This window comes from Arachis hypogaea, chromosome 4 (genome assembly GCF_003086295.3).
Source record: "Arachis hypogaea cultivar Tifrunner chromosome 4, arahy.Tifrunner.gnm2.J5K5, whole genome shotgun sequence".
In the NCBI taxonomy this organism is placed as follows: Eukaryota; Viridiplantae; Streptophyta; class Magnoliopsida; order Fabales; family Fabaceae; genus Arachis; species Arachis hypogaea.
In genome coordinates, this window is record NC_092039.1 from 103896034 (window position 1) to 103909204 (window position 13171).

A 13171-nucleotide genomic window follows, 5' to 3' on the forward strand; every position below is an offset into this window, starting at 1 on the left:
CCAGCGTGCTTGATTTTAAATTCACATCACCAAAATGGCATCTCAATTTAAAATTTGAGTTCTTTGAAGCAATTTGTTGGCCTTTTCCCCCTCATCTTTGGACTTTTATAATGGAGCTGAACTTCGATTTTTCACAGGATTGGCTTGTGGTCAGCTTGCGGAGTCGGTTTAATATAAAACGGAACTTTATCCTCTTTTAATCCTTCGACCTTTGTTTGGGCTAGGTAGTACATTACCTTTATTTTACAGTTGAATCTATTTTGACACTGGTAGTTTGTTGGCAATTAACGTGTTTTGTAACTTTTGTTTGTTGACGGGTTTGGTCCGCCAGCTTGTAAAATTCCTCCTCTGTCTTGACTAACGGTAGGCTGGAGGACCAAGCCTGCAAAATTTTTTTTATGAATCATTAAATATTAAATAATATATATAATTACACAACTATTTTAATAAATTTATAATTTTTAAATTTATAACATTAAAATCTTTATAATTATAAATATGTAATAAACTCTTTTGTTGCTGCATTGTGTTTTGGCTTTGCTACCTTATTTTTCGTCCACGCCACTATCTCTGACTCCATTCCTTCTCCCTCCACCTCTGCCTCTGCCACCAGTTTCAAAGGCATCAAGGTTCCATTCTTTTCGCTTTTTTTATGAAAACTACATTTGAGTTTTGATGAAGTTCTTAGGTAGTTGATTGATTAATTTCATGGTGACTATAACTAAATGAGGATGATAAGTATATAAATTCAAAATCTCAATAAGAGATCGTGGGAGAGAGGGATGGGGGTAGGAAAATACAAGATGGCACATAGTTAGGCAACCATATCACGTAAGAGATCCGTGGGTTTGGAATCGAGAAGAGTATCGACGATTGGAGAATGACTCTTTTACAATTTTGTGGATAACCTACCTGATGATGCGTCGAAAAAAGAATTATTTCATCTGTTTAAGTGGACAGACTGGATAAACGACATATACCTGTCACGTAAGGAGAGATATGGAAGAATTCACTTTTTGGTTTTATAAGGTACACGACAAAAGGAGGGGCTTTGAAAGCAACAAAAGAGATGAACCGAATGCGATTACGGGGAAAAGAGATCTTTGTGGGAGAGGCTAAGTACAGAAGGCACATTGACGTTAAGGCGAAAAAGGATAAGGAGGATGAAGATAGTAACCGTCCATTGGAGAAGGAGTACATCGACCGTGGAAAAAGTCGTGTAGCCGAGGTGAATATTTTGCAGAAGACAGGACCGGTAACAAAAGGGGGAGTTGCCTTTGAAGAAGGATACAACAAAGCTGATGAAGGAAGAGAGGAATCTTCGAAACTAGGTTGGGACATGGCGGCAGAGATGTTGACACAGGTGCCACGAGGAGAAGATCATGATAAGGGTAGAAAGGTCTTTGTAATTGAGGAGTTGGATGAATGGCAGCAGGGAATTCAAACAAAAAACGGCAAATCCTATGATTAGGAAGGCAGTTATGGTATTTGCGGATTCTTTGGGATCCCCATTAAGCAGCAATGAAGCCACGTTGAAAAACGGTATCCTGGGACTATGGGGGAGTAAGATTTGGGAAGGCTACTTTAGTAAAATTGAACTCTAATATGGGTTGTTTAAATTACAACGGGCCCAATAGAAGTGCTCAACATGACAAAGATAAATGGTATGATATGGGCCAATACCAAACAGGCTCATCTAATAGAACAGGGCCTGGAGCCCTAGCAGGTCGGGTACTGATGAGCGGATAATTTGTACGCTTTTTGGCATTGTTTTTAGTATGTTTTTAGTATGATCTAGTTAGTTTTTAGTATATTTTTATTAGTTTTTAGTTAAAATTCACTTTTCTGGACTTTACTATGAGTTTGTGTATTTTTCTGTGATTTCAGGTATTTTCTGGCTGAAATTGAGGGACCTGAGCAAAAATCTGATTCAGAGACTAAAAAGGACTGCAGATGCTGTTGGATTCTGACCTCCCTGCACTCGAAGTGGATTTTCTGGAGCTACAGAAGCCCAATTGGCGCTCTCTCAACGGCGTTGGAAAGTAGACATCCTGGGCTTTCCAGCAATATATGATAGTTCATACTTTGCCCAAGATTTGATGGCCCAAACCGGCGTTCAAAGTCACCCTTAGGAATTCCAGCGTTAAACGCCGGAACTGGCACAAGAATGGGAGTTAAACGCCCAAACTGGCACCAAAGCTGGCGTTTAACTCCAAGAAGAGTCTCTACACGAAAATGCTTCATTGCTCAGCCCAAGCACACACCAAGTGGGCCCGGAAGTGGATTTTTATGTCATTTACTCATCTCTGTAAACCCTAGGCTACTAGTTCTCTATATATAGGACCTTTTACTATTGTATTTTCATCTTCTAATCTTTGGATTATTTTAGATCCTTTGATCATCTTCGGACATCTAGTTCTTAGATCACGTTTGGAGGCTGGCCTCACGGCCATGCCTAGACCTTGTTCTTATGTATTTTCAACGGTGGAGTTTCTACACACCATAGATTAAGGTGTGGAGCTCTGCTGTACCTCGAGTATTAATGCAATTACTACTATTCTTCTATTCAATTCCGCTTGTTCTTGTTCTAAGATATCACTTGTTCTTCAACTTGATGAATGTGATGATCCGTGACACTCATCATCATTCTCACCTATGAACGTGTGACTGACAACCACCTCCGTTCTACCTTCGATTGGGTGAATATCTCTTGGATTCTTTAACCGGAATCTTCGTGGTATAGGCTAGAATTGATGGCGGCATTCAAGAGAATCCGGAAGGTCTAACCTTGTCTGTGGTATTCTGAGTAGGATTCAATGATTGAATGACTGTGACGTGCTTCAAACTCCTGAGGGCGGGGCATTAGTGACAGACGCAAAAGAATCACTGGATTCTATTCCGGCCTGATCGAGAACCGACAGATGGATAGCCGTGCCGTGACAGGGTGCGTTGAACATTTCCACTGAGAGGATGGGAGGTAGCCACTGACAACGGTGAAACCCTTGCTTGAGCTTGCCATGGAAAGGAGTAAGAAGGATTGGATGAAGACAGTAGGAAAGCAGAGAGACGGAAGGGAAGGCATCTTCATACGCTTATCTGAAATTCCTACCAATGAATTACATAAGTATCTCTATCCTTATCTTTATGTTTTATTCGCATATCACCATACCCATTTGAGTTTGCCTGACTAAGATTTACAAGGTGACCATAGCTTGCTTCATACCAACAATCTCTGTGGGATCGACCCTTACTCGCGTAAGGTTTATTACTTGGACGACCCAGTACACTTGCTGGTTAGTTGTGCGAAGTTGTGTTTATGCCATGGTATTGAACACCAAGTTTTGGATTCATTACCGGGGATTATTTGAATTGTGAAAAGTATTGATCACAATTTCGCATACCAAGTTTTTGGCGCCGTTGCCGGGGATTGTTCGAGTTTTCGGCAAGCTTTTGGTCCGGTAACATCAGTGCCAAAATTCTGATCCGGCAACAGCACCAAGTTTTTGGCGCCGTTGCCGGGGATTGTTGAGTTTGGACAACTGACGGTTCATCTTGTTGCTTAGATTAGGTATTTTTTTTCGGAATTCTTGAAGATAAATTCTAGAGTTTCATGATGATTTGTTGAAGTCTGGCTGGCTGTGAAGCCATGTCTAATTTCATTGGACCGAGGTTTCAACTCATCATCACAAGAGCATGTTGATTTCTATCAATCTTGCTTTTGGAGCAGTGATCTGCTAAGGCTTGGCTGGCCATTGGCCATGTCTAGTGTTTTGGACCGAAGCTTTCTTTGAAAGCTTGGCTGGCTGTGAAGCCATGTCTAATTCCTGGACCGGAGTCTTAGACTAAACATTGCATGATTCCTGGAATTCTCATTAAGAATTTTGATACCTTTATCTTCTTTCTCCACTTAATTTTCGAAAATCACAAAAAAAAATTACAAAATCATAAAATCCAAAAATATTGTATGTTTCTTGTTTGAGTCTAGTGTTTCATTTTAAGTTTGGTGTCAATTGCATGCATTCATTCATGTGTCTTAAGGATCTTCAAATAATTCTTGATGATTTCTTACTCTGATCTTTGAATTCTCTTGACTTGAGTGTTTATGTGTCTCATATGCATTCCCATTAGTGTCAGTAGTATACAAACTGCTAAGTTTGGTGTCCTGCATGCATTGATATCTGATTTTAGTTGCATTTTGATTATTCCTCATTATTAAAAATCCAAAAATATTTTCAATTTGTGTCTTTTCAAGTCAATAATAAAGAGAATTGAAGATTCAGAACATACAGCAGAGGAATTGCACAGAAAAAGCTGGGCGTTCAAAACGCCCAGTGAAGAAGGACAGACTGGCGTTTAAACGCCAGCCAGGGTACCTGGTTGGGCGTTTAATGCCCAAAAGGGTATAGTTTTGGGCGTTAAACACCAGAATGTGCACCATTCTGGGCGTTTAACGCCAGGATGGCACAAGAGGGAAGATTATGTTTTCAATGCAATTTTTTTTCAAGTTTTCAAAGTTTTTCAAAATCAAATCTTTTTCAAATCATATCTTTTCAATCAAATCTTTTTCAAAATCAATTTCTTTCTTTTTTCAAAAATACTTGCTATTAATTAATGATTTGATTCAACATTTCAAGTATGTTGCCTTTTCTGTTGAGAAAGGTTTAATGTTTGAATCATATCTTTTCTTGATAGCCAAGTCATTAATTTTCAAAATCAAATCTTTTTAAAATGTTTTCAAATCACATCTTCTCAATCACATCTTTTTAAAACTAATCATATCTTCTTAACCACATCTTTTTCAAAATAGTTTCCAATCAAATCTTTTTTGATTTCTAATTTCAAAATATTTTTCAAAAATCACTTGATCTCTTTCCCACTCTTGATTTTCGAAAATTAATTAGTGTTTTTCAAAATGTTTTCAAAATCTTTTACTTAATTTTCGAAAAATTACTTCCCTTCTTCTCACATCCTTCTATTTATGGACTAACACTATTCCTTAATGCAAAATTCGAACTCCATCTTCTTTGATAAGTTCGAATTTTCTACTTCTGTCTTCTATTTTTATTTTTCTCTGACACCTAAAGGAATCTCTATACTGTGACATAGAGGATTCCACATTTTCTTGTTCCCTTCTCTTTCTTATGAGCAGGAGCATGGACAAAAGCATTCTTGTTGAGGCTGATCCTGAACCTGAAAGGACCTTGAAGAGAAAGCTAAGAGAAGCCAAAGCACAACTCTCTGTAGAGGACCTAACAGAAATCTTCAAAGAAGAAGAACCTATGGCAGCCGAAAACAACAACAATGCAAGGAAGGTGCTGGGTGACTTTACTGCACCTACTCCCGACTTTTATGGGAGAAGCATCTCTATCCCTGCCATTGGAGCAAACAAATTTGAGCTTAAGCCTCAATTAGTTTCTCTAATGCAACAGAATTGCAAGTTCCATGGACTTCCATTGGAAGATCCTCATCAGTTTTTAGCTGAATTCTTGCAAATCTGTGACACTGTCAAGACTAATGGGGTTGACCCTGAGGTCTACAGACTTATGGTATTCCCTTTTGCTGTAAGAGACAAAGCTAGGACATGGTTGGACTCACAACCTAAAGAAAGCCTGGACTCTTGGGAAAAGCTAGTCAATGCCTTCTTGGCAAAGTTCTTTCCACCTCAAAAATTGAGTAAGCTTAGAGTGGAAGTCCAAACCTTCAGACAGAAGGAAGGAGAATCCCTCTATGAAGCTTGGGAAAGATACAAACAATTAATCAGAAAGTGTCCTTCTGATATGCTTTCTGAATGGAGCATCATAGGTATTTTCTATGATGGTCTCTCTGAACTATCCAAAATGTCTTTGGATAGCTCTGCTGGAGGATCTCTTCATCTGAAGAAGACGCCTAAAGAAGCTCAAGAACTGATTGAAATGGTTGCAAATAACCAATTCATGTACACTTCTGAAAGGAATCCTGTGAACAATGGGACTAGTCAGAAGAAAGGAGTTCTTGAGATTGACACTCTGAATGCCATATTGGCTCAGAACAAAATATTGACTCAACAAGTCAATATGATTTCTCAAAGTCTGTCTGGAATGCAAAATGCACCAAGCAGTACTAAGGAAGCTTCATCTGAGGAAGAAGCTTATGATCCTGAGAACCCTTCAATGGAAGAGGTGAATTACATGGGAGAACCCTATGGAAACACCTATAATCCCTCATGGAGAAATCATCCAAATTTCTCATGGAAGGATCAACAGAGACCTCAACAAGGTTTCAACAATAATAATGGTGGAAGAAACAGGTTTAGCAATAGCAAGCCTTTTCCATCATCTTCTCAGCAACAGACAGAGAGTTCTAAGCAGAATACCTCTGACTTAGCAACCATGGTCTCTGATCTAATCAAAACCACTCAAGGTTTCATGACTGAAACAAGGTCCTCCATTAGAAACTTGGAGGCACAAGTGGGTCAGCTGAGCAAGAGAATTACTGAACTCCCTCCTAGTACTCTTCCAAGCAATACAGAAGAAAATCCAAAAGGAGAGTGCAAAGCCATCAACATGGCCGAATTTGGAGAGGAAAGAGAGGCAGTGAACGCCACTGAGCAAGGCCTCAATGGGCGTCCACTGGCCTCCAATGAGTTCTCCAATGGGGAACCATGGGAATCTGAGGCTCAAAATGAGACCATAGAGATTCCATTGGACTTACTTCTGCCATTCATGAGCTCTGATGAGTATTCTTCCTCTGAAGAGGATGAGTATGTCACTGAAGAGCAAGTTGCTAAATACCTTGGAGCAATCATGAAGCTAAATGACAAGTTATTTGGAAATGAGACTTGGGAGGTTGAACCCCCTTTGCTCACCAAAGAACTGGATGACTTGTCTAGGCAGAAACTACCTCAAAAGAGACAGGACCCTGGGAAGTTTTCAATACCTTGTACCATAGGCACCATGACCTTCAAGAAGGCCTTGTGTGACTTAGGGTCAAGTGTAAACCTCATGCCTCTCTCTGTAATGAAGAAGCTAGGGATCTTTGAGGTGCAAGCTGCAAAAATCTCACTAGAGATGGCAGACAACTCAAGAAAACAAGCCTATGGACTTGTAGAGAATGTTCTGGTAAAAGTTGAAGACCATTACATCCCTACTGATTTCATAGTCCTAGAGACTGGGAAGTGCATGGATGAATCCATCATCCTTGGCAGACCCTTCCTATCCACAACAAAGGCTGTGATTGATGTTGATAGAGGAGAGTTGATCATTCAAGTGAATGAAGAATCCTTGGTGTTTAAGGCCCAAGGATATCCCTCTGTCACCATGGAGAGGAAGCATGAAGAGCTTCCCTCAAAACAGAGCCAAACAGAGCCCCCACAGTCAAACTCTAAGTTTGGTGTTGGGAGGCCACAACCAAACTCTAAGTTTGGTGTTGAACCCCCACATTCAAACTCTAAGTTTGGTGTTGGGAGGTTCCAACATGGCTCTGAGCATCTGTGAGGCTTCATGAGAGCCCTCTGTCAAGCTACTGACATTAAAGAAGCGCTTGTTGGGAGGCAACCCAATGTTATATTTTATCTATTTTCTTTTGTTATTTTATGTTTTTTTGTAGGTTGATGATCATGAGAAGTCACAAAATCAATGAAAAAAGCAAAAACAGAATGAAAAGCAGAAAGAAAAACAGCACACCCTGGAGTAGAGCGTGTTGGCGTTTAAACGCCAGTAAGGCTAGCTGTTGGGCGTTTAACGCCTAGTCTGGCACCATTCTGGGCGTTTAACGCCGGAAAGGGGCATCAGACTGGCGTTAAATGCCAGAAAAGGGCAAGAAGCTGGCGTTAAACGCCAGAAATGGGCACCAGCCCGGCGTTTAACGCCAGAATTGGCTAAAAACGCATTTTTGCTTGCCATTTGGTGCAGGGATGACTTTTCCTTGACACCTCAGGATCTGTGGACCCCACAGGATCCCCACCTACCCTACCACTCTTTTTCTCTTCTTCACCCATTCACCAATCACCTCCATACCTCTTCCCCAAAAACCCTTCACCTATCAAATCCCATCTTTCTCTTCACCACTCACATCCATCCTTCATAAAACCTCACCTACCTCACCATTCAAATTCAAACCACTTTTCCACCCAAACCCACCCATACATAGCCGAACAACACCACTTCTTCCCCTTTTTGGCCGAACACAAAGTCATTCCTTTCTTCCTCATTTCTTCTTCTTCTACTCTCTTCTTTCTTCTTTTGCTCGAGGACGAGCAAACCTTTTAAGTTTGGTGTGGTAAAAGCATTGCTTTTTGTTTTTCCATAACCATTTATGGCATCCAAGGCCGGAGAAACCTCTAGAAAGAGGAAAGGGAAGGCAAAAGCTTCCACCTCCGAGTCATGGGAGATGGAGAGATTCATCTCAAGGGTGCATCAAGACCACTTCTATGAAGTTGTGGCCTTGAAGAAGGTGATCCCCGAGGTCCCTTTTTCACTCAAAAAGGGTGAATATCCGGAGATCCGACATGAGATCCGAAGAAGAGGTTGGGAAATTCTTGCCAACCCCATTCAACAAGTCGGAATCTTAATGGTTCAAGAGTTCTATGCCAATGCATGGATCACCAAGAACCATGATCAAAGTGTGAACCCGGATCCAAAGAATTATCTTACTATGGTTCGGGGGAAATACTTGGATTTTAGTCCAGAAAATGTAAGGTTGGCATTCAACTTGCCCATGATGCAAGGAGATGAACATCCTTACACTAGAAGGGTCAACTTTGATCAAAGGTTGGACCAAGTCCTCACAGTCATATGTGAAGAGGGCGCCCAATGGAAGAGAGATTCAAGAGGGAAGCCGGTTCAATTGAGAAGGCATGACCTCAAACCCGTGGCTAGAGGATGGTTGGAGTTTATCCAACGCTCAATCATTCCCACTAGCAACCGGTCCGAAGTTACCATAGACCGGGCTATCATGATTCATAGCATCATGATTGGAGAAGAAATAGAAGTTCATGAGGTTATATCTCAAGAACTTTATAAGGTGGCGGACAAGTCCTCTACCTTGGCAAGGTTAGCCTTCCCTCATCTCATTTGTCACCTCTGTTATTCGGTTGGAGTTGACATAGAGGGAGACATCCCTATTGATGAGGACAAGCCCATCACTAAGAAAAGGATGGAGCACACAAGAGACTCCACTCATCATGAGATCCCTGAGATGCCTCAAGGGATGCACTTTCCTCCACAAAACTATTGGGAGCAACTAAACACCTCCCTAGGAGAATTGAGTTCCAACATGGGACAACTAAGGGTGGAGCATCAAGAACACTCCATCATCCTCCATGAAATTAGAGAAGATCAAAGAATCATGAGAGAGGAGCAACAAAGACAAGGAAGAGACATTGAGGAGCTCAAGCACTCCATAGGATCTTCAAGAGGAAGAAAGAGCCGCCATCACTAAGGTGGACCCGTTCTTTAATTTCCTTGTTCTTTATTTTTCTGCTTTTCGAATTTTAGTGCTTGTGTTTATCTATGTTTGTGTCTTGTGATCATTAGTGTCTTAGTGTCTATGCCTTAAAGTTATGAATGTCCTATGAATCCATCACCTCTCTTAAAAAAAAATTTGTTCTTAATTGAAAAAGAAAGAATTGCATGAATTTTAAATTTTATAACAGTTTAATTATTTTGATGTGGTGACAATACTTTTGTCTTCTGAATGTATGCTTAAACAGTGCATATGTCTTTTGAATTTGTGGTTCATGAATGTTGGCTCTTGAAAGAATGATGAAAAAGGAGACATGTTACTGAGGATCTGAAAAATCATTAAAAATGATTCTTGAAGCAAGAAAAAGCAATGAATACAAAAAAAAAGTCGAAAAAAAAGAGAGAGAAAGAAAAAGAAAGAAAAAGAAAAAAAGAAATAAAGTTGTAATCCAAGGCAAAAAGAGTGTGCTTAAGAACCCTGGACACCTCTAATTGGGGACTTTAGCAAAGCTGAGTCACAATCTGAAAAGGTTCACCCAATTATGTGTCTGTGGCATGTATGTATCCGGTGGTAATACTGGAAAACAGAGTGCTTTGGGCCACGGCCAAGACTCAATAAATAGCTATGTTCAAGAATCATCATACTTAACTAGGAGAATCAATAACACTATCTGGATTCTAAGTTCCTAAAGAAGCCAATCATTCTGAATTTCAAAGGATAGAGTGAGATGCCAAAACTATTCAGAGGCAAAAAGCTAAAAGCCCCGCTCATCTAATTAATACTGATCTTCATAGATGTTTTTGGAATTCATTGCATATTCTCTTCTTTTTATCTTATTTGATCTTCAGTTGCTTGAGGACAAGCAACAATTTAAGTTTGGTGTTGTGACGAGCGGATAATTTGTACGCTTTTTGGCATTGTTTTTAGTATGTTTTTAGTATGATCTAGTTAGTTTTTAGTATATTTTTATTAGTTTTTAGTTAAAATTCACTTTTCTGGACTTTACTATGAGTTTGTGTGTTTTTCTGTGATTTCAGGTATTTTCTGGCTGAAATTGAGGGACCTGAGCAAAAATCTGATTCAGAGACTAAAAAGGACTACAGATGCTGTTGGATTCTGACCTCCCTGCACTCGAAGTGGATTTTTTGGAGCTACAGAAGCCCAATTGGCGCGCTCTCAACGGCGTTGGAAAGTAGACATCCTGGGCTTTCCAGCAATATATGATAGTCCATACTTTGCCCAAGATTTGATGGCCCAAACTGGCGTTCAAAGTCACCCTCAGGAATTCCAGCGTTAAACGCCGGAACTAGCACAAGAATGGGAGTTAAACGCCCAAACTGGCACCAAAGCTGGCGTTTAACTCCAAGAAGAGTCTCTACACGAAAATGCTTCATTGCTCAGCCCAAGCACACACCAAGTGGGCCCGGAAGTGGATTTTTATGTCATTTACTCATCTCTGTAAACCCTAGGCTACTAGTTCTCTATATATAGGACCTTTTACTATTGTATTTTCATCTTTGGATCTTTGGATCTTTGGATTTCTTTTGATCCTTTGATCATCTTGGGACATTTTAGTTCTTAGATCATTGGGAGGCTGGCCATTCGGCCATGCCTAGACCTTGTAGGGATGATGGATCTTTGGATGAACTCCAACCATCCTCTAGCTACAGGCTTTAGGTCCAGTCTTCTTAGTTGGACCGGTTTGCCTTTGGAGTCTACTCTCCATTGGGCGCCTTCCACACAAATGTCCATTAGGACTTGGTCCAACCTTTGGTTGAAGTTGACCCTCCTTGTGTAGGGGCGTTCATCACCTTGCATCATGGGTAGATGAAACGCCAATCTCACATTTTCCGGACTGAAATCTAAGTATTTCCCCCGAACCATTGTGATATAGTTCTTTGGATTCGGGTTCATACTTTGATCATGGTTCCTTGTGATCCATGCATTAGCATAGAACTCTTGAACCATCAATATTCCGACTTGTTGCATGGGGTTGGTTATGACTTCCCACCCTCTTCTTTGGATCTCATGTCGGATTTCCGGATACTCATTCTTTTTGAGCTTGAAGGGGACCTCAGGGATCACCCTCTTCTTTGCCACAACATCATAGAAGTGGTCTTGGTGGCTCTTGGAGATGAATCTCTTCTTTTCCCATGATTCGGAAGTGGAAGCTTTTGCCTTCCCTTTTCCTTTTCTTGAGGAAACTCCGGTCTTGGGTGCCATTGATGGTGAATGAAAAATAAAAAGCTAGGCTTTTTACCACACCAAACTTAAAATTTGCTCGTCCTCGAGCAAAAAGAAAAGAAGAGTAGAAGAAGAAGAAGAAGAGAAATTGGAAGAGAGGGAGAGAAGTGGGTTCGGCTATATGAGAGAAGAATGGGTAGTGTTGTGCGAAAATGAAGAAGAAAGGAGAGGTATTTATAGGGAGGGGGGAGGGTTAGGTTTCGGCCATTTTGGGTGGGAATGGGTGGGAAATTGAATTTGAATGTAATGGAGGTAGGTGGGGTTTATGGGGAAGAGGAGGTTGATGTGAATGGTGCATGGGGTAATTGGGAAGAGGAATTGAGGTGATTGGTGAAGGGTATTGGGAATTGTGACATGGATATTCAAATCACAAAAGTAGGATTAAGAGGGAAGGTGAGAATTGGGTAGGTGGGGATCCTGTGGGGTCCACAGATCCTGAGGTGGGGATCCTGTGGGGTCCACAGGTCCTGAGGTGAAAAGAAATACCATTCCTTCACCCTATAGGCGTGTAAATTGCTTTCATGCACCATTCTGGCGTTCAAACGCCCATTGGTGCATGTTCTGGGCGTTAAACGCCCATGTGATGCTTGTTTCTGGCGTTGAACGCCAGTTTCAAGCTTGTTTCTGGCGTTCAGCGCCAGATTGTCCTTTGCGTGCGCATCCTGGCGTTAAACGCCAGGATGTAACTTGTTTTGGGCGTTCAGCGCCAGAAAGATGCTCTGTTCTGGCGTTGAACGCCGGCCAGATGCATCTTCTGGGCGTTGAACGCCGGCCCGTGCGTCCTCCAGGGTGAAAATTTTTTTCTTCTGTTTTTGACTCTGTTTTTAATTTTTTTGATTTTTTTCGTGACTCCTCATGATCATGTACCTAATTAAACACAAAAATAACAAAGAAACAAAATAAAATAAAATTAGATGAATAAAATTGGGTTGCCTCCCAACAAGCGCTTCTTTAATGTCAATAGCTTGACAGTGGCTCTCATGGAGCCACAGAGCAATCAAGTCAATGTTGTCTAGTCCCAACCCCAAACTTAGAGTTTGGATATGGGGTTTGAACACCAAACTTAGAGTTTGGTTGTGGCTTCACAACACCAAACTTAGAGTCTGACTGTGTGGGCTCTTCTTGACCTTGAACTGAGAGAAGCTCTTCATGCTTACTCTCTTTTGTCACAGAGGGATTGCCATGTGCTTGAAACACAAGGTATTCTCCATTCAATTGAAGGACTAACTCTCCTCTGTTGACATTTATCACAGCTTCTGCTGTGGCTAGGAAAGGTCTTCCTAGGATGATGCATTCATCATCTTCCTTCCTAGTATCTAGGATTATGAAGTCAGTAGGGATGTAAAAGTCTTCAACTTTTACTAGCATGTCCTCTACCATTCCATAAGCTTGTCTTATGGATTTGTCTGCCAATTGTAATGAGAACAATGCAGGTTGTACCTCAATGATCCCTAGCTTCTCCATTACAGAGAGTGGCATCAGATTT

The 13171-nt window shown here is 40.9% G+C and overlaps 1 non-coding gene across 1 annotated transcript; it reads right to left on the bottom strand.

Annotated features, from left to right (window-relative positions):
- Nucleotides 1–5675: 5675 nt before the first annotated feature.
- LOC112799366 (small nucleolar RNA R71) lies at nt 5676–5783 on the bottom strand. The gene has a single exon (XR_003200944.1). It is a non-coding gene; the product is annotated as a small nucleolar RNA R71 (small nucleolar RNA).
- Nucleotides 5784–13171: the final 7388 nt, after the last annotated feature.